General features: G+C 31.9%; 22 non-coding genes across 22 annotated transcripts; all 22 read left to right on the top strand.

The window, feature by feature from the left end:
• The first annotated feature begins 1241 nt into the window (after nt 1-1241).
• TRNAV-CAC (transfer RNA valine (anticodon CAC)) lies at nt 1242-1314 on the top strand. Its single transcript has one exon. It is a non-coding gene; the product is annotated as a tRNA-Val (tRNA).
• A 651-nt stretch (nt 1315-1965) lies between these two features.
• On the top strand, nt 1966-2038 carry TRNAV-CAC (transfer RNA valine (anticodon CAC)). Its single transcript has one exon. It is a non-coding gene; the product is annotated as a tRNA-Val (tRNA).
• Nucleotides 2039-2687: 649 nt separating this feature from the next.
• TRNAV-CAC (transfer RNA valine (anticodon CAC)) lies at nt 2688-2760 on the top strand. The gene has a single exon. It is a non-coding gene; the product is annotated as a tRNA-Val (tRNA).
• Nucleotides 2761-3410: 650 nt separating this feature from the next.
• On the top strand, nt 3411-3483 carry TRNAE-CUC (transfer RNA glutamic acid (anticodon CUC)). The gene has a single exon. It is a non-coding gene; the product is annotated as a tRNA-Glu (tRNA).
• A 689-nt stretch (nt 3484-4172) lies between these two features.
• TRNAV-AAC (transfer RNA valine (anticodon AAC)) lies at nt 4173-4245 on the top strand. The gene has a single exon. It is a non-coding gene; the product is annotated as a tRNA-Val (tRNA).
• An 869-nt stretch (nt 4246-5114) lies between these two features.
• TRNAV-CAC (transfer RNA valine (anticodon CAC)) lies at nt 5115-5187 on the top strand. Its single transcript has one exon. It is a non-coding gene; the product is annotated as a tRNA-Val (tRNA).
• Nucleotides 5188-6561: 1374 nt separating this feature from the next.
• TRNAV-CAC (transfer RNA valine (anticodon CAC)) lies at nt 6562-6634 on the top strand. The gene has a single exon. It is a non-coding gene; the product is annotated as a tRNA-Val (tRNA).
• Nucleotides 6635-8008: 1374 nt separating this feature from the next.
• On the top strand, nt 8009-8081 carry TRNAV-CAC (transfer RNA valine (anticodon CAC)). Its single transcript has one exon. It is a non-coding gene; the product is annotated as a tRNA-Val (tRNA).
• Nucleotides 8082-9454: 1373 nt separating this feature from the next.
• On the top strand, nt 9455-9527 carry TRNAV-CAC (transfer RNA valine (anticodon CAC)). The gene has a single exon. It is a non-coding gene; the product is annotated as a tRNA-Val (tRNA).
• A 1374-nt stretch (nt 9528-10901) lies between these two features.
• On the top strand, nt 10902-10974 carry TRNAV-CAC (transfer RNA valine (anticodon CAC)). Its single transcript has one exon. It is a non-coding gene; the product is annotated as a tRNA-Val (tRNA).
• Nucleotides 10975-12348: 1374 nt separating this feature from the next.
• TRNAV-CAC (transfer RNA valine (anticodon CAC)) lies at nt 12349-12421 on the top strand. Its single transcript has one exon. It is a non-coding gene; the product is annotated as a tRNA-Val (tRNA).
• Nucleotides 12422-13794: 1373 nt separating this feature from the next.
• TRNAV-CAC (transfer RNA valine (anticodon CAC)) lies at nt 13795-13867 on the top strand. Its single transcript has one exon. It is a non-coding gene; the product is annotated as a tRNA-Val (tRNA).
• Nucleotides 13868-15241: 1374 nt separating this feature from the next.
• On the top strand, nt 15242-15314 carry TRNAV-CAC (transfer RNA valine (anticodon CAC)). Its single transcript has one exon. It is a non-coding gene; the product is annotated as a tRNA-Val (tRNA).
• A 1374-nt stretch (nt 15315-16688) lies between these two features.
• TRNAV-CAC (transfer RNA valine (anticodon CAC)) lies at nt 16689-16761 on the top strand. Its single transcript has one exon. It is a non-coding gene; the product is annotated as a tRNA-Val (tRNA).
• Nucleotides 16762-18134: 1373 nt separating this feature from the next.
• TRNAV-CAC (transfer RNA valine (anticodon CAC)) lies at nt 18135-18207 on the top strand. Its single transcript has one exon. It is a non-coding gene; the product is annotated as a tRNA-Val (tRNA).
• A 1374-nt stretch (nt 18208-19581) lies between these two features.
• Nucleotides 19582-19654, top strand: TRNAV-CAC (transfer RNA valine (anticodon CAC)). The gene has a single exon. It is a non-coding gene; the product is annotated as a tRNA-Val (tRNA).
• A 1374-nt stretch (nt 19655-21028) lies between these two features.
• Nucleotides 21029-21101, top strand: TRNAV-CAC (transfer RNA valine (anticodon CAC)). The gene has a single exon. It is a non-coding gene; the product is annotated as a tRNA-Val (tRNA).
• A 1373-nt stretch (nt 21102-22474) lies between these two features.
• On the top strand, nt 22475-22547 carry TRNAV-CAC (transfer RNA valine (anticodon CAC)). Its single transcript has one exon. It is a non-coding gene; the product is annotated as a tRNA-Val (tRNA).
• Nucleotides 22548-23197: 650 nt separating this feature from the next.
• TRNAV-CAC (transfer RNA valine (anticodon CAC)) lies at nt 23198-23270 on the top strand. The gene has a single exon. It is a non-coding gene; the product is annotated as a tRNA-Val (tRNA).
• Nucleotides 23271-23919: 649 nt separating this feature from the next.
• TRNAV-CAC (transfer RNA valine (anticodon CAC)) lies at nt 23920-23992 on the top strand. The gene has a single exon. It is a non-coding gene; the product is annotated as a tRNA-Val (tRNA).
• Nucleotides 23993-24641: 649 nt separating this feature from the next.
• On the top strand, nt 24642-24714 carry TRNAV-CAC (transfer RNA valine (anticodon CAC)). The gene has a single exon. It is a non-coding gene; the product is annotated as a tRNA-Val (tRNA).
• A 649-nt stretch (nt 24715-25363) lies between these two features.
• On the top strand, nt 25364-25436 carry TRNAV-CAC (transfer RNA valine (anticodon CAC)). The gene has a single exon. It is a non-coding gene; the product is annotated as a tRNA-Val (tRNA).
• Nucleotides 25437-26066: the final 630 nt, after the last annotated feature.

The following is a 26066-nucleotide window of genomic DNA, read 5'->3' as shown; positions in this document are numbered from 1 at the left end:
ATATTGGATGGTGTTGCATTCATGAAATACCTGTAGTGTAGAGTTATTCACATTTACCCAATATGCATAAGGTCCCCCTTCAAAATTGGTCAGAAATACATTAAAAAAATATTTTTTTTAGTAAATACAATGATCAGAATTGATAATAAGTGAATGTGTCCTCTTGAAATGCAAAGTGGAAAAATAGCAACAAAATTATTAGAAAATAGGAAAAAAAGTTTAGAAAAAATTATATTTCTAAGAAAAGCATGTGTCATGTGTACTTCCAGACGAGATAGTGATGGGATCCACGAGAGTCAGTTTCTGTAGTGTAGTGGTTATCACGTACATTTAACACGCGAAAGGTCCCCAGTTCGAAACTGGGCAGAAACAATCCCTTAGCTTTAGAATTTTAAAACAATGAATTTTTGGGTAAAATGCTCAATAAAAATACAATCAGATAAAAAGTTTATTTTAGCATGCCATACTGAATGTCAAAGATCATTTTTTATTGGATGATGGTCGCAAATTTTTCATGTAGTATCTGTAGTGTAGTGATTTCATGTTTGCCTCACACGTGAATGGTCCCCAGTTCGAAATTGGCAGAAACATATTTTGTTACCTAAACACTTTGAATTCAATAATTTATATTTTGATAACTATATACTGTTGCATTGCTCAATGAAAAAGCAAGCAAAAAATCATATTGCAGAATATCAAAAGTAAATTTCCCTTCTACCATGCATATTGGATGGTGTTGCATTCATGAGGTACCTGTAGTGTAGTATTATTCACATTTAGCCAATATGCATAAGGTTCCCCTTCAAAATTGGTCAGAAATACATTAAAAATAGATTTTTTTATTAAATACAATGATCAGAACTATTAATAAGTGAATGTGTCCTCTTGAAATGCAAAGTGGAAAAAATAGCATAGAAATTATTAGAAAATAGAAAAATAAGTTTAGAAATTTTTTTTTCTAAGAAAACGGTTTGCCAATGGTACTTCCCGACTCGATAGTGATGAGATCTTCAAAAGTCAGTTTCTGTATTGTAGTGGTTATCACATTCGCCTAAAACACAAAAGGTCCCCAGTTCGAAACTGGGCAGAAATATGCTGTTATCTTTAGAATTTTAATACAAAGGATTTTTGGTTGAAATGCCAAATAAAAATGCAATCATATAAAAAGTTTATTTCAGAATCCCATAATGTATGTCAAAGATCATTTTTTATTGGATGGCGGGAGATGCTGTTTCCATGTAGTTTCTGTAGTGTAGTGGTTATCACGTTCGCCTCACACGCGAAAGGTCCCCAGTTCGAAACTGGGCAGAAACATATTTTGTTACCTAAACACTTTGAATTCAATAATTTATATTTTGATAACTATATACTGTTGCATTGCTCAATGAAAAAGCAAGCAAAAAATCATATTGCAGAATATCAAAAGTCAATTTCCCTTCTACCATGCATATTGGATGGTGTTGCATACATGAAGTACCTGTAGTGTAGTATTATTCACATTTAGCCAATATGCATAAGGTTCCCCTTCAAAATTGGTCAGAAATACATTAAAAATAGATTTTTTTTATTAAATACAATGATCAGAACTATTAATAAGTGAATGTGTCCTCTTGAAATGCAAAGTGGAAAAAATAGCATAGAAATTATTAGAAAATAGAAAAATAAGTTTAGAAAAAAAAATTCTAAGAAAACGGTTTGCCAATGGTACTTCCCGACTCGATAGTGATGAGATCTTCAAAAGTCAGTTTCTGTATTGTAGTGGTTATCACATTCGCCTAAAACACAAAAGGTCCCCAGTTCGAAACTGGGCAGAAATATGCTGTTATCTTTAGAATTTTAATACAAAGGATTTTTGGTTGAAATGCCAAATAAAAATGCAATCATATAAAAAGTTTATTTCAGAATCCCATAATGTATGTCAAAGATCATTTTTTATTGGATGGCGGGAGATGCTGTTTCCATGTAGTTTCTGTAGTGTAGTGGTTATCACGTTCGCTTCACATGCGAAAGGTCCCCAGTTTGAAACTGGGCAGAAACATATTTTGTTACCTAAACACTTTGAATTCAATAATTTATATTTTGATAACTATCTACTGTTGCATTGCTCAATGAAAAAGCAAGCAAAAATCATATTGCAGAATATCAAAAGTCAATTTCCCTTCTACCATGCATATTGGATGGTGTTGCATTCATGAAGTACCTGTAGTGTAGTATTATTCACATTTAGCCAATATGCATAAGGTTCCCCTTCAAAATTGGTCAGAAATACATTAAAAATAGATTTTTTTATTAAATACAATGATCAGAACTATTAATAAGTGAATGTGTCCTCTTGAAATGCAAAGTGGAAAAAATAGCATAGAAATTATTAGAAAATAGAAAAATAAGTTTAGAAATTTTTTTTCTAAGAAAACGGTTTGCCAATGGTACTTCCCGACTCGATAGTGATGAGATCTTCAAAAGTCAGTTTCTGTATTGTAGTGATTATCACATTCGCCTAAAACACAAAAGGTCCCCAGTTCGAAACTGGGCAGAAATATGCTGTTATCTTTAGAATTTTAATACAAAGGATTTTTGGTTGAAATGCCAAATAAAAATGCAATCATATAAAAAGTTTATTTCAGAATCCCATAATGTATGTCAAAGATCATTTTTTATTGGATGGCGGGAGATGCTGTTTCCATGTAGTTTCTGTAGTGTAGTGGTTATCACGTTCGCCTCACACGCGAAAGGTCCTCAGTTCGAAACTGGGCAGAAACATATTTTGTTACCTAAACACTTTGAATTCAATAATTTATATTTTGATAACTATCTTCTGTTGCATTGCTCAATAAAAAAGCAAGCAAAAATCATATTGCAGAATATCAAAAGTCAATTTCCCTTCTACCATGCATATTGGATGGTGTTGCATTCATGAGGTACCTGTAGTGTAGTATTATTCACATTTAGCCAATATGCATAAGGTTCCCCTTCAAAATTGGTCAGAAATACATTAAAAATAGATTTTTTAATTAAATACAATGATCAGAACTATTAATAAGTGAATGTGTCCTCTTGAAATGCAAAGTGGAAAAAATAGCATAGAAATTATTAGAAAATAGAAAAATAAGTTTAGAAAAAAAAATTCTAAGAAAAAGGTTTGCCAATGGTACTTCCCGACTCGATAGTGATGAGATCTTCAAAAGTCAGTTTCTGTATTGTAGTGGTTATCACATTCGCCTAAAATACAATAGGTCCCCAGTTCGAAACTGGGCAGAAATATGCTGTTATCTTTAGAATTTTAAAACAAGGGATTTTTGGTTGAAATGCCAAATAAAAATGCAATCATATAAAAAGTTTATTTCAGAATGCCATAATGTATGTCAAAGATAATTTTTTTATTTGATGGCGGGAGATGCTGTTTCCGTGAAGTTTCTGTAGTGTAGTGGTTATCACGTTCGCCTCTCACGCGAAAGGTCCCCAGTTCGAAACTGGGCAGAAACATATTTTGTTACCTAAACACTTTGAATTCAATAATTTATATTTTGATAACTATCTACTTTTGCATTGCTCAATGAAAAAGCAAGCAAAAATCATATTGCAGAATATCAAAAGTCAATTTCCCTTCTACCATGCATATTGGATGGTGTTGCATTCATGAAGTACCTGTAGTGTAGAGTTATTCACATTTACCCAATATGCATAAGGTCCCCCTTCAAAATTGGGTCAGAAATACATTAAAAAAATATTTTTTTTAGTAAATACAATGATCAGAATTGATAATAAGTGAATGTGTCCTCTTGAAATGCAAAGTGGAAAAATAGCGTCAAAATTATTAGAAAATAGGAAAAAAGTTTAGAAAAAATTATATTTCTAAGAAAAGCATGTGTCATGTGTACTTCCAGACTAGATAGTGATGGGATCCGCGAGAGTCAGTTTCTGTACATTTAGCCAATATGCATAAGGTTCCCCTTCAAAATTGGTCAGAAATACATTAAAAATAGATTTTTTTTATTAAATACAATGATCAGAATTGATAATAAGTGAATGTGTCCTCTTGAAATGCAAAGTGGAAAAATAGCGTCAAAATTATTAGAAAATAGGAAAAAAAGTTTAGAAAAAATTATATTTCTAAGAAAAGCATGTGTCATTTGTACTTCCAGACTAGATAGTGATGGGATCCGCGAGAGTCAGTTTCTGTAGTGTAGTGGTTATCACGTTCGCCTAACACGTGAAAGGTCCCCAGTTCGAAACTGGGCAGAAACAATCTTTTAGCTTTAGAATTTTAAAACAATGAATTTTTGGGTAAAATGCTCAATAAAAATACAATCAGATAAAAAGTTTATTTTAGCATGCCATACTGAATGTCAAAGATAATTTTTTATTGGATGATGGTCGCAAATTTTTCATGTAGTATCTGTAGTGTAGTGATTTCATGTTTGCCTCACACGTGAAAGGTCCCCAGTTCGAAATTGGCAGAAACATATTTTGTTACCTAAACACTTTGAATTCAATAATTTATATTTTGATAACTATATACTGTTGCATTGCTCAATGAAAAAGCAAGCAAAAAAATCATATTGCAGAATATCAAAAGTCAATTTCCCTTCTACCATGCATATTGGATGGTGTTGCATTCATGAGGTACCTGTAGTGTAGTATTATTCACATTTAGCCAATATGCATAAGGTTCCCCTTCAAAATTGGTCAGAAATACATTAAAAATAGATTTTTTTATTAAATACAATGATCAGAACTATTAATAAGTGAATGTGTCCTCTTGAAATGCAAAGTGGAAAAAATAGCATAGAAATTATTAGAAAATAGAAAAATAAGTTTAGAAAAAAAAATTCTAAGAAAACGGTTTGCCTATGGTACTTCCCGACTCGATAGTGATGAGATCTTCAAAAGTCAGTTTCTGTATTGTAGTGGTTATCACATTCGCCTAAAACACAAAAGGTCCCCAGTTCGAAACTGGGCAGAAATATGCTGTTATCTTTAGAATTTTAAAACAAGGGATTTTTGGTTGAAATGCCAAATAAAAATGCAATCATATAAAAAGTTTATTTCAGAATGCCATAATGTATGTCAAAGATAATTTTTTACTGGATGGCGGTAGATACTGTTTCCATGTAATTCCTGTAGTGTAGTGGTTATCACGTTCGCTTCACATGCGAAAGGTTCTCAGTTCGAAACTGGGCAGAAACTTATTTTGTTACCTAAACACTTTGAATTCAATCATTTATATTTTGATAACTATCTACTGTTGCATTGCTCAATGAAAAAGCAAGCAAAAATCATATTGCAGAATATCAAAAGTAAATTTCCCTTCTACCATGCATATTGGATGGTGTTGCATTCATGAAATACCTGTAGCGTAGAGTTATTCACATTTACCCAATATGCATACGGTCCCCCTTCAAAATTGGTCAGAAATACATTAAAAAAATATTTTTTTAGTAAATACAATGATCAGAATTGATAATAAGTGAATGTGTCCTCTTGAAATGCAAAGTGGAAAAATAGCGTCAAAATTATTAGAAAATAGGAAAAAAAGTTTAGAAAAAATTATATTTCTAAGAAAAGCATGTGTCATTTGTACTTCCAGACTAGATAGTGATGGGATCCACGACAGTCAGTTTCTGTAGTGTAGTGGTTATCACGTTCACCTAACACGCGAAAGGTCCAGAGTTCGAAACTGGGCAGAAACAATCTTTCAGCTTTAGAATTTTAAAACAATGAATTTTTGGGTAAAATGCTCAATAAAAATACAATCAGATAAAAAGTTTATTTTAGCATGCCATACTGAATGTCAAAGATCATTTTTTATTGGATGGTGGTCACAAATTTTTCATGTAGTATCTGTAGTGTAGTGATTTCATGTTTGCCTCACATGTGAAAGGTCCCCAGTTTGAAATTGGCAGAAACATATTTTGTTACCTAAACACTTTTAATTCAATAATTTATATTTTGATAACTATATACTGTAGCATTGCTCAATGAAAAAGCAAGCAAAAAAAATCATATTGCAGAATATCAAAAGTCAATTTCCCTTCTACCATGCATATTGGATGGTGTTGCATTCATGAGGTACCTGTAGTGTAGTATTATTCACATTTAGCCAATATGCATAAGGTTCCCCTTCAAAATTGGTCAGAAATACATTAAAAATAGATTTTTTTATTAAATACAATGATCAGAACTATTAATAAGTGAATGTGTCCTCTTGAAATGCAAAGTGGAAAAAATAGCATAGAAATTATTAGAAAATAGAAAAATAAGTTTAGAATTTTTTTTTCTAAGAAAACGGTTTGCCAATGGTACTTCCCGACTCCATAGTGATGAGATCTTCAAAAGTCAGTTTCTGTATTGTAGTGGTTATCACATTCGCCTAAAACACAAAAGGTCCCCAGTTCGAAACTGGGCAGAAATATGCTGTTATCTTTAGAATTTTAAAACAAGGGATTTTTGGTTGAAATGCCCAATAAAAATGCAATCATATAAAAAGTTTATTTCAGAATGCCATAATGTATGTCAAAGATCATTTTTTTATTGGATGGCGGGAGATGCTGTTTCCATGTAGTTTCTGTAGTGTAGTGGTTATCACGTTCGCCTCACATGCGAAAGGTCCCCAATTCGAAACTGGGCAGAAACATTTTTTTGTTACCTAAACACTTTGAATTCAATAATTTATATTTTGATAACTATCTACTGTTGCATTGCTCAATGAAAAAGCAAGCAAAAATCATTTTGCAGAATATCAAAAGTCAATTTCCCTTCTACCATGCATATTGGATGGTGTTGCATTCATGAAATACCTGTAGTGTAGAGTTATTCACATTTACCCAATATGCATAAGGTCCCCCTTCAAAATTGGTCAGAAATACATTAAAAAAATATTTTTTTTAGTAAATACAATGATCAGAATTGATAATAAGTGAATGTGTCCTCTTGAAATGCAAAGTGGAAAAATAGCAACAAAATTATTAGAAAATAGGAAAAAAAGTTTAGAAAAAATTATATTTCTAAGAAAAGCATGTGTCATGTGTACTTCCAGACGAGATAGTGATGGGATCCACGAGAGTCAGTGTCTGTAGTGTAGTGGTTATCACGTACATTTAACACGCGAAAGGTCCCCAGTTCGAAACTGGGCAGAAACAATCCCTTAGCTTTAGAATTTTAAAACAATGAATTTTTGGGTAAAATGCTTAATAAAAATACAATCAGATAAAAAGTTTATTTTAGCATGCTATACTGAATGTCAAAGTACATTTTTTATTGGATGATGGTCGCAAATTTTTCCTGTAGTATCTGTAGTGTAGTGATTTCATGTTTGCCTCACACGTGAATGGTCCCCAGTTCGAAATTGGCAGAAACATATTTTGTTACCTAAACACTTTGAATTCAATAATTTATATTTTGATAACTATATACTGTTGCATTGCTCAATGAAAAAGCAAGCAAAAAATCATATTGCAGAATATCAAAAGTCAATTTCCCTTCTACCATGCATATTGGATGGTGTTGCATTCATGAAGTACCTGTAGTGTAGTATTATTCACATTTAGCCAATATGCATAAGGTTCCCCTTCAAAATTGGTCAGAAATACATTAAAAATAGATTTTTTTTATTAAATACAATGATCAGAACTATTAATAAGTGAATGTGTCCTCTTGAAATGCAAAGTGGAAAAAATAGCATAGAAATTATTAGAAAATAGAAAAATAAGTTTAGAAAAAAAAATTCTAAGAAAACGGTTTGCCAATGGTACTTCCCGACTCGATAGTGATGAGATCTTCAAAAGTCAGTTTCTGTATTGTAGTGGTTATCACATTCGCCTAAAACACAAAAGGTCCCCAGTTCGAAACTGGGCAGAAATATGCTGTTATCTTTAAAATTTTAATACAAAGGATTTTTGGTTGAAATGCCAAATAAAAATGCAATCATATAAAAAGTTTATTTCAGAATCCCATAATGTATGTCAAAGATCATTTTTTATTGGATGGCGGGAGATGCTGTTTCCATGTAGTTTCTGTAGTGTAGTGGTTATCACGTTCGCTTCACATGCGAAAGGTCCCCAGTTCGAAACTGGGCAGAAACATATTTTGTTACCTAAACACTTTGAATTCAATAATTTATATTTTGATAACTATCTACTTTTGCATTGCTCAATGAAAAAGCAAGCAAAAATCATATTGCAGAATATCAAAAGTCAATTTCCCTTCTACCATGCATATTGGATGGTGTTGCATTCATGAAGTACCTGTAGTGTAGAGTTATTCACATTTACCCAATATGCATAAGGTCCCCCTTCAAAATTGGGTCAGAAATACATTAAAAAAATATTTTTTTTAGTAAATACAATGATCAGAATTGATAATAAGTGAATGTGTCCTCTTGAAATGCAAAGTGGAAAAATAGCGTCAAAATTATTAGAAAATAGGAAAAAAGTTTAGAAAAAATTATATTTCTAAGAAAAGCATGTGTCATGTGTACTTCCAGACGAGATAGTGATGGGATCCACGAGAGTCAGTTTCTGTAGTGTAGTGGTTATCACGTACATTTAACACGCGAAAGGTCCCCAGTTCGAAACTGGGCAGAAACAATCCCTTAGCTTTAGAATTTTAAAACAATGAATTTTTGGGTAAAATGCTCAATAAAAATACAATCAGATAAAAAGTTTATTTTAGCATGCCATACTGAATGTCAAAGATAATTTTTTATTGGATGATGGTCGCAAATTTTTCATGTAGTATCTGTAGTGTAGTGATTTCATGTTTGCCTCACACGTGAAAGGTCCCCAGTTCGAAATTGGCAGAAACATATTTTGTTACCTAAACACTTTGAATTCAATAATTTATATTTTGATAACTATATACTGTTGCATTGCTCAATGAAAAAGCAAGCAAAAAAATCATATTGCAGAATATCAAAAGTCAATTTCCCTTCTACCATGCATATTGGATGGTGTTGCATTCATGAGGTACCTGTAGTGTAGTATTATTCACATTTAGCCAATATGCATAAGGTTCCCCTTCAAAATTGGTCAGAAATACATTAAAAATAGATTTTTTTATTAAATACAATGATCAGAACTATTAATAAGTGAATGTGTCCTCTTGAAATGCAAAGTGGAAAAAATAGCATAGAAATTATTAGAAAATAGAAAAATAAGTTTAGAAAAAAAAATTCTAAGAAAACGGTTTGCCTATGGTACTTCCCGACTCGATAGTGATGAGATCTTCAAAAGTCAGTTTCTGTATTGTAGTGGTTATCACATTCGCCTAAAACACAAAAGGTCCCCAGTTCGAAACTGGGCAGAAATATGCTGTTATCTTTAGAATTTTAAAACAAGGGATTTTTGGTTGAAATGCCAAATAAAAATGCAATCATATAAAAAGTTTATTTCAGAATGCCATAATGTATGTCAAAGATAATTTTTTACTGGATGGCGGTAGATACTGTTTCCATGTAATTCCTGTAGTGTAGTGGTTATCACGTTCGCTTCACATGCGAAAGGTTCTCAGTTCGAAACTGGGCAGAAACTTATTTTGTTACCTAAACACTTTGAATTCAATCATTTATATTTTGATAACTATCTACTGTTGCATTGCTCAATGAAAAAGCAAGCAAAAATCATATTGCAGAATATCAAAAGTAAATTTCCCTTCTACCATGCATATTGGATGGTGTTGCATTCATGAAATACCTGTAGCGTAGAGTTATTCACATTTACCCAATATGCATACGGTCCCCCTTCAAAATTGGTCAGAAATACATTAAAAAAATATTTTTTTAGTAAATACAATGATCAGAATTGATAATAAGTGAATGTGTCCTCTTGAAATGCAAAGTGGAAAAATAGCGTCAAAATTATTAGAAAATAGGAAAAAAAGTTTAGAAAAAATTATATTTCTAAGAAAAGCATGTGTCATTTGTACTTCCAGACTAGATAGTGATGGGATCCACGACAGTCAGTTTCTGTAGTGTAGTGGTTATCACGTTCACCTAACACGCGAAAGGTCAAGAGTTCGAAACTGGGCAGAAACAATCTTTCAGCTTTAGAATTTTAAAACAATGAATTTTTGGGTAAAATGCTCAATAAAAATACAATCAGATAAAAAGTTTATTTTAGCATGCCATACTGAATGTCAAAGATCATTTTTTATTGGATGGTGGTCACAAATTTTTCATGTAGTATCTGTAGTGTAGTGATTTCATGTTTGCCTCACATGTGAAAGGTCCCCAGTTTGAAATTGGCAGAAACATATTTTGTTACCTAAACACTTTTAATTCAATAATTTATATTTTGATAACTATATACTGTAGCATTGCTCAATGAAAAAGCAAGCAAAAAAAATCATATTGCAGAATATCAAAAGTCAATTTCCCTTCTACCATGCATATTGGATGGTGTTGCATTCATGAGGTACCTGTAGTGTAGTATTATTCACATTTAGCCAATATGCATAAGGTTCCCCTTCAAAATTGGTCAGAAATACATTAAAAATAGATTTTTTTATTAAATACAATGATCAGAACTATTAATAAGTGAATGTGTCCTCTTGAAATGCAAAGTGGAAAAAATAGCATAGAAATTATTAGAAAATAGAAAAATAAGTTTAGAATTTTTTTTTCTAAGAAAACGGTTTGCCAATGGTACTTCCCGACTCCATAGTGATGAGATCTTCAAAAGTCAGTTTCTGTATTGTAGTGGTTATCACATTCGCCTAAAACACAAAAGGTCCCCAGTTCGAAACTGGGCAGAAATATGCTGTTATCTTTAGAATTTTAAAACAAGGGATTTTTGGTTGAAATGCCAAATAAAAATGCAATCATATAAAAAGTTTATTTCAGAATGCCATAATGTATGTCAAAGATCATTTTTTTATTGGATGGCGGGAGATGCTGTTTCCATGTAGTTTCTGTAGTGTAGTGGTTATCACGTTCGCCTCACATGCGAAAGGTCCCCAATTCGAAACTGGGCAGAAACATTTTTTTGTTACCTAAACACTTTGAATTCAATAATTTATATTTTGATAACTATCTACTGTTGCATTGCTCAATGAAAAAGCAAGCAAAAATCATTTTGCAGAATATCAAAAGTCAATTTCCCTTCTACCATGCATATTGGATGGTGTTGCATTCATGAAATACCTGTAGTGTAGAGTTATTCACATTTACCCAATATGCATAAGGTCCCCCTTCAAAATTGGTCAGAAATACATTAAAAAAATATTTTTTTTAGTAAATACAATGATCAGAATTGATAATAAGTGAATGTGTCCTCTTGAAATGCAAAGTGGAAAAATAGCAACAAAATTATTAGAAAATAGGAAAAAAAGTTTAGAAAAAATTATATTTCTAAGAAAAGCATGTGTCATGTGTACTTCCAGACGAGATAGTGATGGGATCCACGAGAGTCAGTGTCTGTAGTGTAGTGGTTATCACGTACATTTAACACGCGAAAGGTCCCCAGTTCGAAACTGGGCAGAAACAATCCCTTAGCTTTAGAATTTTAAAACAATGAATTTTTGGGTAAAATGCTTAATAAAAATACAATCAGATAAAAAGTTTATTTTAGCATGCTATACTGAATGTCAAAGTACATTTTTTATTGGATGATGGTCGCAAATTTTTCCTGTAGTATCTGTAGTGTAGTGATTTCATGTTTGCCTCACACGTGAATGGTCCCCAGTTCGAAATTGGCAGAAACATATTTTGTTACCTAAACACTTTGAATTCAATAATTTATATTTTGATAACTATATACTGTTGCATTGCTCAATGAAAAAGCAAGCAAAAAATCATATTGCAGAATATCAAAAGTCAATTTCCCTTCTACCATGCATATTGGATGGTGTTGCATTCATGAAGTACCTGTAGTGTAGTATTATTCACATTTAGCCAATATGCATAAGGTTCCCCTTCAAAATTGGTCAGAAATACATTAAAAATAGATTTTTTTTATTAAATACAATGATCAGAACTATTAATAAGTGAATGTGTCCTCTTGAAATGCAAAGTGGAAAAAATAGCATAGAAATTATTAGAAAATAGAAAAATAAGTTTAGAAAAAAAAATTCTAAGAAAACGGTTTGCCAATGGTACTTCCCGACTCGATAGTGATGAGATCTTCAAAAGTCAGTTTCTGTATTGTAGTGGTTATCACATTCGCCTAAAACACAAAAGGTCCCCAGTTCGAAACTGGGCAGAAATATGCTGTTATCTTTAAAATTTTAATACAAAGGATTTTTGGTTGAAATGCCAAATAAAAATGCAATCATATAAAAAGTTTATTTCAGAATCCCATAATGTATGTCAAAGATCATTTTTTATTGGATGGCGGGAGATGCTGTTTCCATGTAGTTTCTGTAGTGTAGTGGTTATCACGTTCGCTTCACATGCGAAAGGTCCCCAGTTCGAAACTGGGCAGAAACATATTTTGTTACCTAAACACTTTGAATTCAATAATTTATATTTTGATAACTATCTACTTTTGCATTGCTCAATGAAAAAGCAAGCAAAAATCATATTGCAGAATATCAAAAGTCAATTTCCCTTCTACCATGCATATTGGATGGTGTTGCATTCATGAAGTACCTGTAGTGTAGAGTTATTCACATTTACCCAATATGCATAAGGTCCCCCTTCAAAATTGGGTCAGAAATACATTAAAAAAATATTTTTTTTAGTAAATACAATGATCAGAATTGATAATAAGTGAATGTGTCCTCTTGAAATGCAAAGTGGAAAAATAGCGTCAAAATTATTAGAAAATAGGAAAAAAGTTTAGAAAAAATTATATTTCTAAGAAAAGCATGTGTCATGTGTACTTCCAGACGAGATAGTGATGGGATCCACGAGAGTCAGTTTCTGTAGTGTAGTGGTTATCACGTACATTTAACACGCGAAAGGTCCCCAGTTCGAAACTGGGCAGAAACAATCCCTTAGCTTTAGAATTTTAAAACAATGAATTTTTGGGTAAAATGCTCAATAAAAATACAATCAGATAAAAAGTTTATTTTAGCATGCCATACTGAATGTCAAAGATAATTTTTTATTGGATGATGGTCGCAAATTTTTCATGTAGTATCTGTAGTGTAGTGATTTCATGTTTGCCTCACACGTGAAAGGTCCCCAGTTCGAAATTGGCAGAAACATATTTTGTTACCTAAACACTTTGAATTCAATAATTTATATTTTGATAACTATATACTGTTGCATTGCTCAATGAAAAAGCAAGCAAAAAAATCATATTGCAGAATATCAAAAGTCAATTTCCCTTCTACCATGCATATTGGATGGTGTTGCATTCATGAGGTACCTGTAGTGTAGTATTATTCACATTTAGCCAATATGCATAAGGTTCCCCTTCAAAATTGGTCAGAAATACATTAAAAATAGATTTTTTTATTAAATACAATGATCAGAACTATTAATAAGTGAATGTGTCCTCTTGAAATGCAAAGTGGAAAAAATAGCATAGAAATTATTAGAAAATAGAAAAATAAGTTTAGAAAAAAAAATTCTAAGAAAACGGTTTGCCTATGGTACTTCCCGACTCGATAGTGATGAGATCTTCAAAAGTCAGTTTCTGTATTGTAGTGGTTATCACATTCGCCTAAAACACAAAAGGTCCCCAGTTCGAAACTGGGCAGAAATATGCTGTTATCTTTAGAATTTTAAAACAAGGGATTTTTGGTTGAAATGCCAAATAAAAATGCAATCATATAAAAAGTTTATTTCAGAATGCCATAATGTATGTCAAAGATAATTTTTTACTGGATGGCGGTAGATACTGTTTCCATGTAATTCCTGTAGTGTAGTGGTTATCACGTTCGCTTCACATGCGAAAGGTTCTCAGTTCGAAACTGGGCAGAAACTTATTTTGTTACCTAAACACTTTGAATTCAATCATTTATATTTTGATAACTATCTACTGTTGCATTGCTCAATGAAAAAGCAAGCAAAAATCATATTGCAGAATATCAAAAGTAAATTTCCCTTCTACCATGCATATTGGATGGTGTTGCATTCATGAAATACCTGTAGCGTAGAGTTATTCACATTTACCCAATATGCATACGGTCCCCCTTCAAAATTGGTCAGAAATACATTAAAAAAATATTTTTTTAGTAAATACAATGATCAGAATTGATAATAAGTGAATGTGTCCTCTTGAAATGCAAAGTGGAAAAATAGCGTCAAAATTATTAGAAAATAGGAAAAAAAGTTTAGAAAAAATTATATTTCTAAGAAAAGCATGTGTCATTTGTACTTCCAGACTAGATAGTGATGGGATCCACGACAGTCAGTTTCTGTAGTGTAGTGGTTATCACGTTCACCTAACACGCGAAAGGTCCAGAGTTCGAAACTGGGCAGAAACAATCTTTCAGCTTTAGAATTTTAAAACAATGAATTTTTGGGTAAAATGCTCAATAAAAATACAATCAGATAAAAAGTTTATTTTAGCATGCCATACTGAATGTCAAAGATCATTTTTTATTGGATGGTGGTCACAAATTTTTCATGTAGTATCTGTAGTGTAGTGATTTCATGTTTGCCTCACATGTGAAAGGTCCCCAGTTTGAAATTGGCAGAAACATATTTTGTTACCTAAACACTTTTAATTCAATAATTTATATTTTGATAACTATATACTGTAGCATTGCTCAATGAAAAAGCAAGCAAAAAAAATCATATTGCAGAATATCAAAAGTCAATTTCCCTTCTACCATGCATATTGGATGGTGTTGCATTCATGAGGTACCTGTAGTGTAGTATTATTCACATTTAGCCAATATGCATAAGGTTCCCCTTCAAAATTGGTCAGAAATACATTAAAAATAGATTTTTTTATTAAATACAATGATCAGAACTATTAATAAGTGAATGTGTCCTCTTGAAATGCAAAGTGGAAAAAATAGCATAGAAATTATTAGAAAATAGAAAAATAAGTTTAGAATTTTTTTTTCTAAGAAAACGGTTTGCCAATGGTACTTCCCGACTCCATAGTGATGAGATCTTCAAAAGTCAGTTTCTGTATTGTAGTGGTTATCACATTCGCCTAAAACACAAAAGGTCCCCAGTTCGAAACTGGGCAGAAATATGCTGTTATCTTTAGAATTTTAAAACAAGGGATTTTTGGTTGAAATGCCAAATAAAAATGCAATCATATAAAAAGTTTATTTCAGAATGCCATAATGTATGTCAAAGATCATTTTTTTATTGGATGGCGGGAGATGCTGTTTCCATGTAGTTTCTGTAGTGTAGTGGTTATCACGTTCGCCTCACATGCGAAAGGTCCCCAATTCGAAACTGGGCAGAAACATTTTTTTGTTACCTAAACACTTTGAATTCAATAATTTATATTTTGATAACTATCTACTGTTGCATTGCTCAATGAAAAAGCAAGCAAAAATCATTTTGCAGAATATCAAAAGTCAATTTCCCTTCTACCATGCATATTGGATGGTGTTGCATTCATGAAATACCTGTAGTGTAGAGTTATTCACATTTACCCAATATGCATAAGGTCCCCCTTCAAAATTGGTCAGAAATACATTAAAAAAATATTTTTTTTAGTAAATACAATGATCAGAATTGATAATAAGTGAATGTGTCCTCTTGAAATGCAAAGTGGAAAAATAGCAACAAAATTATTAGAAAATAGGAAAAAAAGTTTAGAAAAAATTTTATTTCTAAGAAAAGCATGTGTCATGTGTACTTCCAGACGAGATAGTGATGGGATCCACGAGAGTCAGTGTCTGTAGTGTAGTGGTTATCACGTACATTTAACACGCGAAAGGTCCCCAGTTCGAAACTGGGCAGAAACAATCCCTTAGCTTTAGAATTTTAAAACAATGAATTTTTGGGTAAAATGCTTAATAAAAATACAATCAGATAAAAAGTTTATTTTAGCATGCTATACTGAATGTCAAAGTACATTTTTTATTGGATGATGGTCGCAAATTTTTCCTGTAGTATCTGTAGTGTAGTGATTTCATGTTTGCCTCACACGTGAATGGTCCCCAGTTCGAAATTGGCAGAAACATATTTTGTTACCTAAACACTTTGAATTCAATAATTTATATTTTGATAACTATATACTGTTGCATTGCTCAATGAAAAAGCAAGCAAAAAATCATATTGCAGAATATCAAAAGTCAATTTCCCTTCTACCATGCATATTGGATGGTGTTGCATTCATGAAGTACCTGTAGTGTAGTATTATTCACATTTAGCCAATATGCATAAGGTTCCCCTTCAAAATTGGTCAGAAATACATTAAAAATAGATTTTTTTTATTAAATACAATGATCAGAACTATTAATAAGTGAATGTGTCCTCTTGAAATGCAAAGTGGAAAAAATAGCATAGAAATTATTAGAAAATAGAAAAATAAGTTTAGAAAAAAAAATTCTAAGAAAACGGTTTGCCAATGGTACTTCCCGACTCGATAGTGATGAGATCTTCAAAAGTCAGTTTCTGTATTGTAGTGGTTATCACATTCGCCTAAAACACAAAAGGTCCCCAGTTCGAAACTGGGCAGAAATATGCTGTTATCTTTAAAATTTTAATACAAAGGATTTTTGGTTGAAATGCCAAATAAAAATGCAATCATATAAAAAGTTTATTTCAGAATCCCATAATGTATGTCAAAGATCATTTTTTATTGGATGGCGGGAGATGCTGTTTCCATGTAGTTTCTGTAGTGTAGTGGTTATCACGTTCGCTTCACATGCGAAAGGTCCCCAGTTCGAAACTGGGCAGAAACATATTTTGTTACCTAAACACTTTGAATTCAATAATTTATATTTTGATAACTATCTACTTTTGCATTGCTCAATGAAAAAGCAAGCAAAAATCATATTGCAGAATATCAAAAGTCAATTTCCCTTCTACCATGCATATTGGATGGTGTTGCATTCATGAAGTACCTGTAGTGTAGAGTTATTCACATTTACCCAATATGCATAAGGTCCCCCTTCAAAATTGGGTCAGAAATACATTAAAAAAATATTTTTTTTAGTAAATACAATGATCAGAATTGATAATAAGTGAATGTGTCCTCTTGAAATGCAAAGTGGAAAAATAGCGTCAAAATTATTAGAAAATAGGAAAAAAGTTTAGAAAAAATTATATTTCTAAGAAAAGCATGTGTCATGTGTACTTCCAGACGAGATAGTGATGGGATCCACGAGAGTCAGTTTCTGTAGTGTAGTGGTTATCACGTACATTTAACACGCGAAAGGTCCCCAGTTCGAAACTGGGCAGAAACAATCCCTTAGCTTTAGAATTTTAAAACAATGAATTTTTGGGTAAAATGCTCAATAAAAATACAATCAGATAAAAAGTTTATTTTAGCATGCCATACTGAATGTCAAAGATAATTTTTTATTGGATGATGGTCGCAAATTTTTCATGTAGTATCTGTAGTGTAGTGATTTCATGTTTGCCTCACACGTGAAAGGTCCCCAGTTCGAAATTGGCAGAAACATATTTTGTTACCTAAACACTTTGAATTCAATAATTTATATTTTGATAACTATATACTGTTGCATTGCTCAATGAAAAAGCAAGCAAAAAAATCATATTGCAGAATATCAAAAGTCAATTTCCCTTCTACCATGCATATTGGATGGTGTTGCATTCATGAGGTACCTGTAGTGTAGTATTATTCACATTTAGCCAATATGCATAAGGTTCCCCTTCAAAATTGGTCAGAAATACATTAAAAATAGATTTTTTTATTAAATACAATGATCAGAACTATTAATAAGTGAATGTGTCCTCTTGAAATGCAAAGTGGAAAAAATAGCATAGAAATTATTAGAAAATAGAAAAATAAGTTTAGAAAAAAAAATTCTAAGAAAACGGTTTGCCTATGGTACTTCCCGACTCGATAGTGATGAGATCTTCAAAAGTCAGTTTCTGTATTGTAGTGGTTATCACATTCGCCTAAAACACAAAAGGTCCCCAGTTCGAAACTGGGCAGAAATATGCTGTTATCTTTAGAATTTTAAAACAAGGGATTTTTGGTTGAAATGCCAAATAAAAATGCAATCATATAAAAAGTTTATTTCAGAATGCCATAATGTATGTCAAAGATAATTTTTTACTGGATGGCGGTAGATACTGTTTCCATGTAATTCCTGTAGTGTAGTGGTTATCACGTTCGCTTCACATGCGAAAGGTTCTCAGTTCGAAACTGGGCAGAAACTTATTTTGTTACCTAAACACTTTGAATTCAATCATTTATATTTTGATAACTATCTACTGTTGCATTGCTCAATGAAAAAGCAAGCAAAAATCATATTGCAGAATATCAAAAGTAAATTTCCCTTCTACCATGCATATTGGATGGTGTTGCATTCATGAAATACCTGTAGCGTAGAGTTATTCACATTTACCCAATATGCATACGGTCCCCCTTCAAAATTGGTCAGAAATACATTAAAAAAATATTTTTTTAGTAAATACAATGATCAGAATTGATAATAAGTGAATGTGTCCTCTTGAAATGCAAAGTGGAAAAATAGCGTCAAAATTATTAGAAAATAGGAAAAAAAGTTTAGAAAAAATTATATTTCTAAGAAAAGCATGTGTCATTTGTACTTCCAGACTAGATAGTGATGGGATCCACGACAGTCAGTTTCTGTAGTGTAGTGGTTATCACGTTCACCTAACACGCGAAAGGTCCAGAGTTCGAAACTGGGCAGAAACAATCTTTCAGCTTTAGAATTTTAAAACAATGAATTTTTGGGTAAAATGCTCAATAAAAATACAATCAGATAAAAAGTTTATTTTAGCATGCCATACTGAATGTCAAAGATCATTTTTTATTGGATGGTGGTCACAAATTTTTCATGTAGTATCTGTAGTGTAGTGATTTCATGTTTGCCTCACATGTGAAAGGTCCCCAGTTTGAAATTGGCAGAAACATATTTTGTTACCTAAACACTTTTAATTCAATAATTTATATTTTGATAACTATATACTGTAGCATTGCTCAATGAAAAAGCAAGCAAAAAAAATCATATTGCAGAATATCAAAAGTCAATTTCCCTTCTACCATGCATATTGGATGGTGTTGCATTCATGAGGTACCTGTAGTGTAGTATTATTCACATTTAGCCAATATGCATAAGGTTCCCCTTCAAAATTGGTCAGAAATACATTAAAAATAGATTTTTTTATTAAATACAATGATCAGAACTATTAATAAGTGAATGTGTCCTCTTGAAATGCAAAGTGGAAAAAATAGCATAGAAATTATTAGAAAATAGAAAAATAAGTTTAGAATTTTTTTTTCTAAGAAAACGGTTTGCCAATGGTACTTCCCGACTCCATAGTGATGAGATCTTCAAAAGTCAGTTTCTGTATTGTAGTGGTTATCACATTCGCCTAAAACACAAAAGGTCCCCAGTTCGAAACTGGGCAGAAATATGCTGTTATCTTTAGAATTTTAAAACAAGGGATTTTTGGTTGAAATGCCAAATAAAAATGCAATCATATAAAAAGTTTATTTCAGAATGCCATAATGTATGTCAAAGATCATTTTTTTACTGGATGGCGGGAGATGCTGTTTCCATGTAGTTTCTGTAGTGTAGTGGTTATCACGTTCGCCTCACATGCGAAAGGTCCCCAATTCGAAACTGGGCAGAAACATTTTTTTGTTACCTAAACACTTTGAATTCAATAATTTATATTTTGATAACTATCTACTGTTGCATTGCTCAATGAAAAAGCAAGCAAAAATCATTTTGCAGAATATCAAAAGTCAATTTCCCTTCTACCATGCATATTGGATGGTGTTGCATTCATGAAATACCTGTAGTGTAGAGTTATTCACATTTACCCAATATGCATAAGGTCCCCCTTCAAAATTGGTCAGAAATACATTAAAAAAATATTTTTTTTAGTAAATACAATGATCAGAATTGATAATAAGTGAATGTGTCCTCTTGAAATGCAAAGTGGAAAAATAGCAACAAAATTATTAGAAAATAGGAAAAAAAGTTTAGAAAAAATTATATTTCTAAGAAAAGCATGTGTCATGTGTACTTCCAGACGAGATAGTGATGGGATCCACGAGAGTCAGTGTCTGTAGTGTAGTGGTTATCACGTACATTTAACACGCGAAAGGTCCCCAGTTCGAAACTGGGCAGAAACAATCCCTTAGCTTTAGAATTTTAAAACAATGAATTTTTGGGTAAAATGCTTAATAAAAATACAATCAGATAAAAAGTTTATTTTAGCATGCTATACTGAATGTCAAAGTACATTTTTTATTGGATGATGGTCGCAAATTTTTCCTGTAGTATCTGTAGTGTAGTGATTTCATGTTTGCCTCACACGTGAATGGTCCCCAGTTCGAAATTGGCAGAAACATATTTTGTTACCTAAACACTTTGAATTCAATAATTTATATTTTGATAACTATATACTGTTGCATTGCTCAATGAAAAAGCAAGCAAAAAATCATATTGCAGAATATCAAAAGTCAATTTCCCTTCTACCATGCATATTGGATGGTGTTGCATTCATGAAGTACCTGTAGTGTAGTATTATTCACATTTAGCCAATATGCATAAGGTTCCCCTTCAAAATTGGTCAGAAATACATTAAAAATAGATTTTTTTTATTAAATACAATGATCAGAACTATTAATAAGTGAATGTGTCCTCTTGAAATGCAAAGTGGAAAAAATAGCATAGAAATTATTAGAAAATAGAAAAATAAGTTTAGAAAAAAAAATTCTAAGAAAACGGTTTGCCAATGGTACTTCCCGACTCGATAGTGATGAGATCTTCAAAAGTCAGTTTCTGTATTGTAGTGGTTATCACATTCGCCTAAAACACAAAAGGTCCCCAGTTCGAAACTGGGCAGAAATATGCTGTTATCTTTAAAATTTTAATACAAAGGATTTTTGGTTGAAATGCCAAATAAAAATGCAATCATATAAAAAGTTTATTTCAGAATCCCATAATGTATGTCAAAGATCATTTTTTATTGGATGGCGGGAGCTGCTGTTTCCATGTAGTTTCTGTAGTGTAGTGGTTATCACGTTCGCTTCACATGCGAAAGGTCCCCAGTTCGAAACTGGGCAGAAACATATTTTGTTACCTAAACACTTTGAATTCAATAATTTATATTTTGATAACTATCTACTTTTGCATTGCTCAATGAAAAAGCAAGCAAAAATCATATTGCAGAATATCAAAAGTCAATTTCCCTTCTACCATGCATATTGGATGGTGTTGCATTCATGAAGTACCTGTAGTGTAGAGTTATTCACATTTACCCAATATGCATAAGGTCCCCCTTCAAAATTGGGTCAGAAATACATTAAAAAAATATTTTTTTTAGTAAATACAATGATCAGAATTGATAATAAGTGAATGTGTCCTCTTGAAATGCAAAGTGGAAAAATAGCGTCAAAATTATTAGAAAATAGGAAAAAAGTTTAGAAAAAATTATATTTCTAAGAAAAGCATGTGTCATGTGTACTTCCAGACGAGATAGTGATGGGATCCACGAGAGTCAGTTTCTGTAGTGTAGTGGTTATCACGTACATTTAACACGCGAAAGGTCCCCAGTTCGAAACTGGGCAGAAACAATCCCTTAGCTTTAGAATTTTAAAACAATGAATTTTTGGGTAAAATGCTCAATAAAAATACAATCAGATAAAAAGTTTATTTTAGCATGCCATACTGAATGTCAAAGATCATTTTTTATTGGATGATGGTCGCAAATTTTTCATGTAGTATCTGTAGTGTAGTGATTTCATGTTTGCCTCACACGTGAATGGTCCCCAGTTCGAAATTGGCAGAAACATATTTTGTTACCTAAACACTTTGAATTCAATAATTTATATTTTGATAACTATATACTGTTGCATTGCTCAATGAAAAAGCAAGCAAAAAATCATATTGCAGAATATCAAAAGTCAATTTCCCTTCTACCATGCATATTGGATGGTGTTGCATTCATGAGGTACCTGTAGTGTAGTATTATTCACATTTAGCCAATATGCATAAGGTTCCCCTTCAAAATTGGTCAGAAATACATTAAAAATAGATTTTTTTTATTAAATACAATGATCAGAACTATTAATAAGTGAATGTGTCCTCTTGAAATGCAAAGTGGAAAAAATAGCATAGAAATTATTAGAAAATAGAAAAATAAGTTTAGAATTTTTTTTTCTAAGAAAACGGTTTGCCAATGGTACTTCCCGACTCGATAGTGATGAGATCTTCAAAAGTCAGTTTCTGTATTGTAGTGGTTATCACATTCGCCTAAAACACAAAAGGTCCCCAGTTCGAAACTGGGCAGAAATATGCTGTTATCTTTAGAATTTTAATACAAAGGATTTTTGGTTGAAATGCCAAATAAAAATGCAATCATATAAAAAGTTTATTTCAGAATCCCATAATGTATGTCAAAGATCATTTTTTATTGGATGGCGGGAGATGCTGTTTCCATGTAGTTTCTGTAGTGTAGTGGTTATCACGTTCGCCTCACACGTGAAAGGTCCCCAGTTCGAAACTGGGCAGAAACATATTTTGTCACCTAAACACTTTGAATTCAATAATTTATATTTTGATAACTATCTACTGTTGCATTGCTCAATGAAAAAGCAAGCAAAAATCATATTGCAGAATATCAAAAGTCAATTTCCCTTCTACCATGCATATTGGATGGTGTTGCATTCATGAAGTACCTGTAGTGTAGTATTATTCACATTTAGCCAATATGCATAAGGTTCCCCTTCAAAATTGGTCAGAAATACATTAAAAATAGATTTTTTTTATTAAATACAATGATCAGAACTATTAATAAGTGAATGTGTCCTCTTGAAATGCAAAGTGGAAAAAATAGCATAGAAATTATTAGAAAATAGAAAAATAAGTTTAGAAAAAAAAATTCTAAGAAAACGGTTTGCCAATGGTACTTCCCGACTCGATAGTGATGAGATCTTCAAAAGTCAGTTTCTGTATTGTAGTGGTTATCACATTCGCCTAAAACACAAAAGGTCCCCAGTTCGAAACTGGGCAGAAATATGCTGTTATCTTTAGAATTTTAATACAAAGGATTTTTGGTTGAAATGCCAAATAAAAATGCAATCATATAAAAAGTTTATTTCAGAATGCCATAATGTATGTCAAAGATCATTTTTTAGTGGATGGCGGGAGATGCTGTTTTCATGTAGTTTCTGTAGTGTAGTGGTTATCACGTTCGCCTCACACGCGAAAGGTCCCCAGTTCGAAACTGGGCAGAAACATGTTTTGTTACCTAAACACTTTGAATTCAATAATTTATATTTTGATAACTATCTACTGTTGCATTGCTCAATGAAAAAGCAAGCAAAAATCATATTGCAGAATATCAAAAGTCAATTTCCCTTCTACCATGCATATTGGATGGTGTTGCATTCATGAAGTACCAGTAGTGTAGTATTATTCACATTTAGCCAATATGCATAAGGTTCCCCTTCAAAATTGGTCAGAAATACATTAAAAATAGATTTTTTTATTAAATACAATGATCAGAACTATTAATAAGTGAATGTGTCCTCTTGAAATGCAAAGTGGAAAAAATAGCATAGAAATTATTAGAAAATAGAAAAATAAGTTTAGAAAAAAAAATTCTAAGAAAACGGTTTGCCAATGGTACTTCCCGACTACATAGTGATGAGATCTTCAAAAGTCAGTTTCTGTATTGTAGTGGTTATCACATTCGCCTAAAACACAAAAGGTCCCCAGTTCGAAACTGGGCAGAAATATGCTGTTATCTTTAGAATTTTAATACAAAGGATTTTTGGTTGAAATGCCAAATAAAAATGCAATCATATAAAAAGTTTATTTCAGAATCCCATAATGTATGTCAAAGATCATTTTTTATTGGATGGCGGGAGATGCTGTTTCCATGTAGTTTCTGTAGTGTAGTGGTTATCACGTTCGCCTCACACGCGAAAGGTCCCCAGTTCGAAACTGGGCAAAAACATATTTTGTCACCTAAACACTTTGAATTCAATAATTTATATTTTGATAACTATCTACTGTTGCATTGCTCAATGAAAAAGCAAGCAAAAATCATATTGCAGAATATCAAAAGTCAATTTCCCTTCTACCATGCATATTGGATGGTGTTGCATTCATGAAGTACCTGTAGTGTAGTATTATTCACATTTAGCCAATATGCATAAGGTTCCCCTTCAAAATTGGTCAGAAATACATTAAAAATAGATTTTTTTATTAAATACAATGATCAGAACTATTAATAAGTGAATGTGTCCTCTTGAAATGCAAAGTGGAAAAAATAGCATAGAAATTATTAGAAAATAGAAAAATAAGTTTAGAAAAAAAAATTCTAAGAAAACGGTTTGCCAATGGTACTTCCCGACTCGATAGTGATGAGATCTTCAAAAGTCAGTTTCTGTATTGTAGTGGTTATCACATTCGCCTAAAACACAAAAGGTTCCCAGTTCGAAACTGGGCAGAAATATGCTGTTATCTTTAGAATTTTAATACAAAGGATTTTTGGTTGAAATGCCAAATAAAAATGCAATCATATAAAAAGTTTATTTCAGAATGCCATAATGTATGTCAAAGATCATTTTTTAGTGGATGGCGGGAGATGCTGTTTTCATGTAGTTTCTGTAGTGTAGTGGTTATCACGTTCGCCTCACACGCGAAAGGTCCCCAGTTCGAAACTGGGCAGAAACATGTTTTGTTACCTAAACACTTTGAATTCAATAATTTATATTTTGATAACTATCTACTGTTGCATTGCTCAATGAAAAAGCAAGCAAAAATCATATTGCAGAATATCAAAAGTCAATTTCCCTTCTACCATGCATATTGGATGGTGTTGCATTCATGAAGTACCAGTAGTGTAGTATTATTCACATTTAGCCAATATGCATAAGGTTCCCCTTCAAAATTGGTCAGAAATACATTAAAAATAGATTTTTTTATTAAATACAATGATCAGAACTATTAATAAGTGAATGTGTCCTCTTGAAATGCAAAGTGGAAAAAATAGCATAGAAATTATTAGAAAATAGAAAAATAAGTTTAGAAAAAAAAATTCTAAGAAAACGGTTTGCCAATGGTACTTCCCGACTCCATAGTGATGAGATCTTCAAAAGTCAGTTTCTGTATTGTAGTGGTTATCACATTCGCCTAAAACACAAAAGGTCCCCAGTTCGAAACTGGGCAGAAATATGCTGTTATCTTTAGAATTTTAATACAAAGGATTTTTGGTTGAAATGCCAAATAAAAATGCAATCATATAAAAAGTTTATTTCAGAATCCCATAATGTATGTCAAAGATCATTTTTTATTGGATGGCGGGAGATGCTGTTTCCATGTAGTTTCTGTAGTGTAGTGGTTATCACGTTCGCCTCACACGTGATAGGTCCCCAGTTCGAAACTGGGCAGAAACATATTTTGTCACCTAAACACTTTGAATTCAATAATTTATATTTTGATAACTATCTACTGTTGCATTGCTCAATGAAAAAGCAAGCAAAAATCATATTGCAGAATATCAAAAGTCAATTTCCCTTCTACCATGCATATTGGATGGTGTTGCATTCATGAAGTACCTGTAGTGTAGTATTATTCACATTTAGCCAATATGCATAAGGTTCCCCTTCAAAATTGGTCAGAAATACATTAAAAATAGATTTTTTTTATTAAATACAATGATCAGAACTATTAATAAGTGAATGTGTCCTCTTGAAATGCAAAGTGGAAAAAATAGCATAGAAATTATTAGAAAATAGAAAAATAAGTTTAGAAAAAAAAATTCTAAGAAAACGGTTTGCCAATGGTACTTCCCGACTCGATAGTGATGAGATCTTCAAAAGTCAGTTTCTGTATTGTAGTGGTTATCACATTCGCCTAAAACACAAAAGGTCCCCAGTTCGAAACTGGGCAGAAATATGCTGTTATCTTTAGAATTTTAATACAAAGGATTTTTGGTTGAAATGCCAAATAAAAATGCAATCATATAAAAAGTTTATTTCAGAATGCCATAATGTATGTCAAAGATCATTTTTTAGTGGATGGCG

This window comes from Pseudophryne corroboree, chromosome 4 (assembly GCF_028390025.1).
Source record: "Pseudophryne corroboree isolate aPseCor3 chromosome 4, aPseCor3.hap2, whole genome shotgun sequence".
In the NCBI taxonomy this organism is placed as follows: domain Eukaryota; kingdom Metazoa; phylum Chordata; class Amphibia; order Anura; family Myobatrachidae; genus Pseudophryne; species Pseudophryne corroboree.
This window is presented reverse-complemented; position numbering and strand designations above follow the sequence as displayed.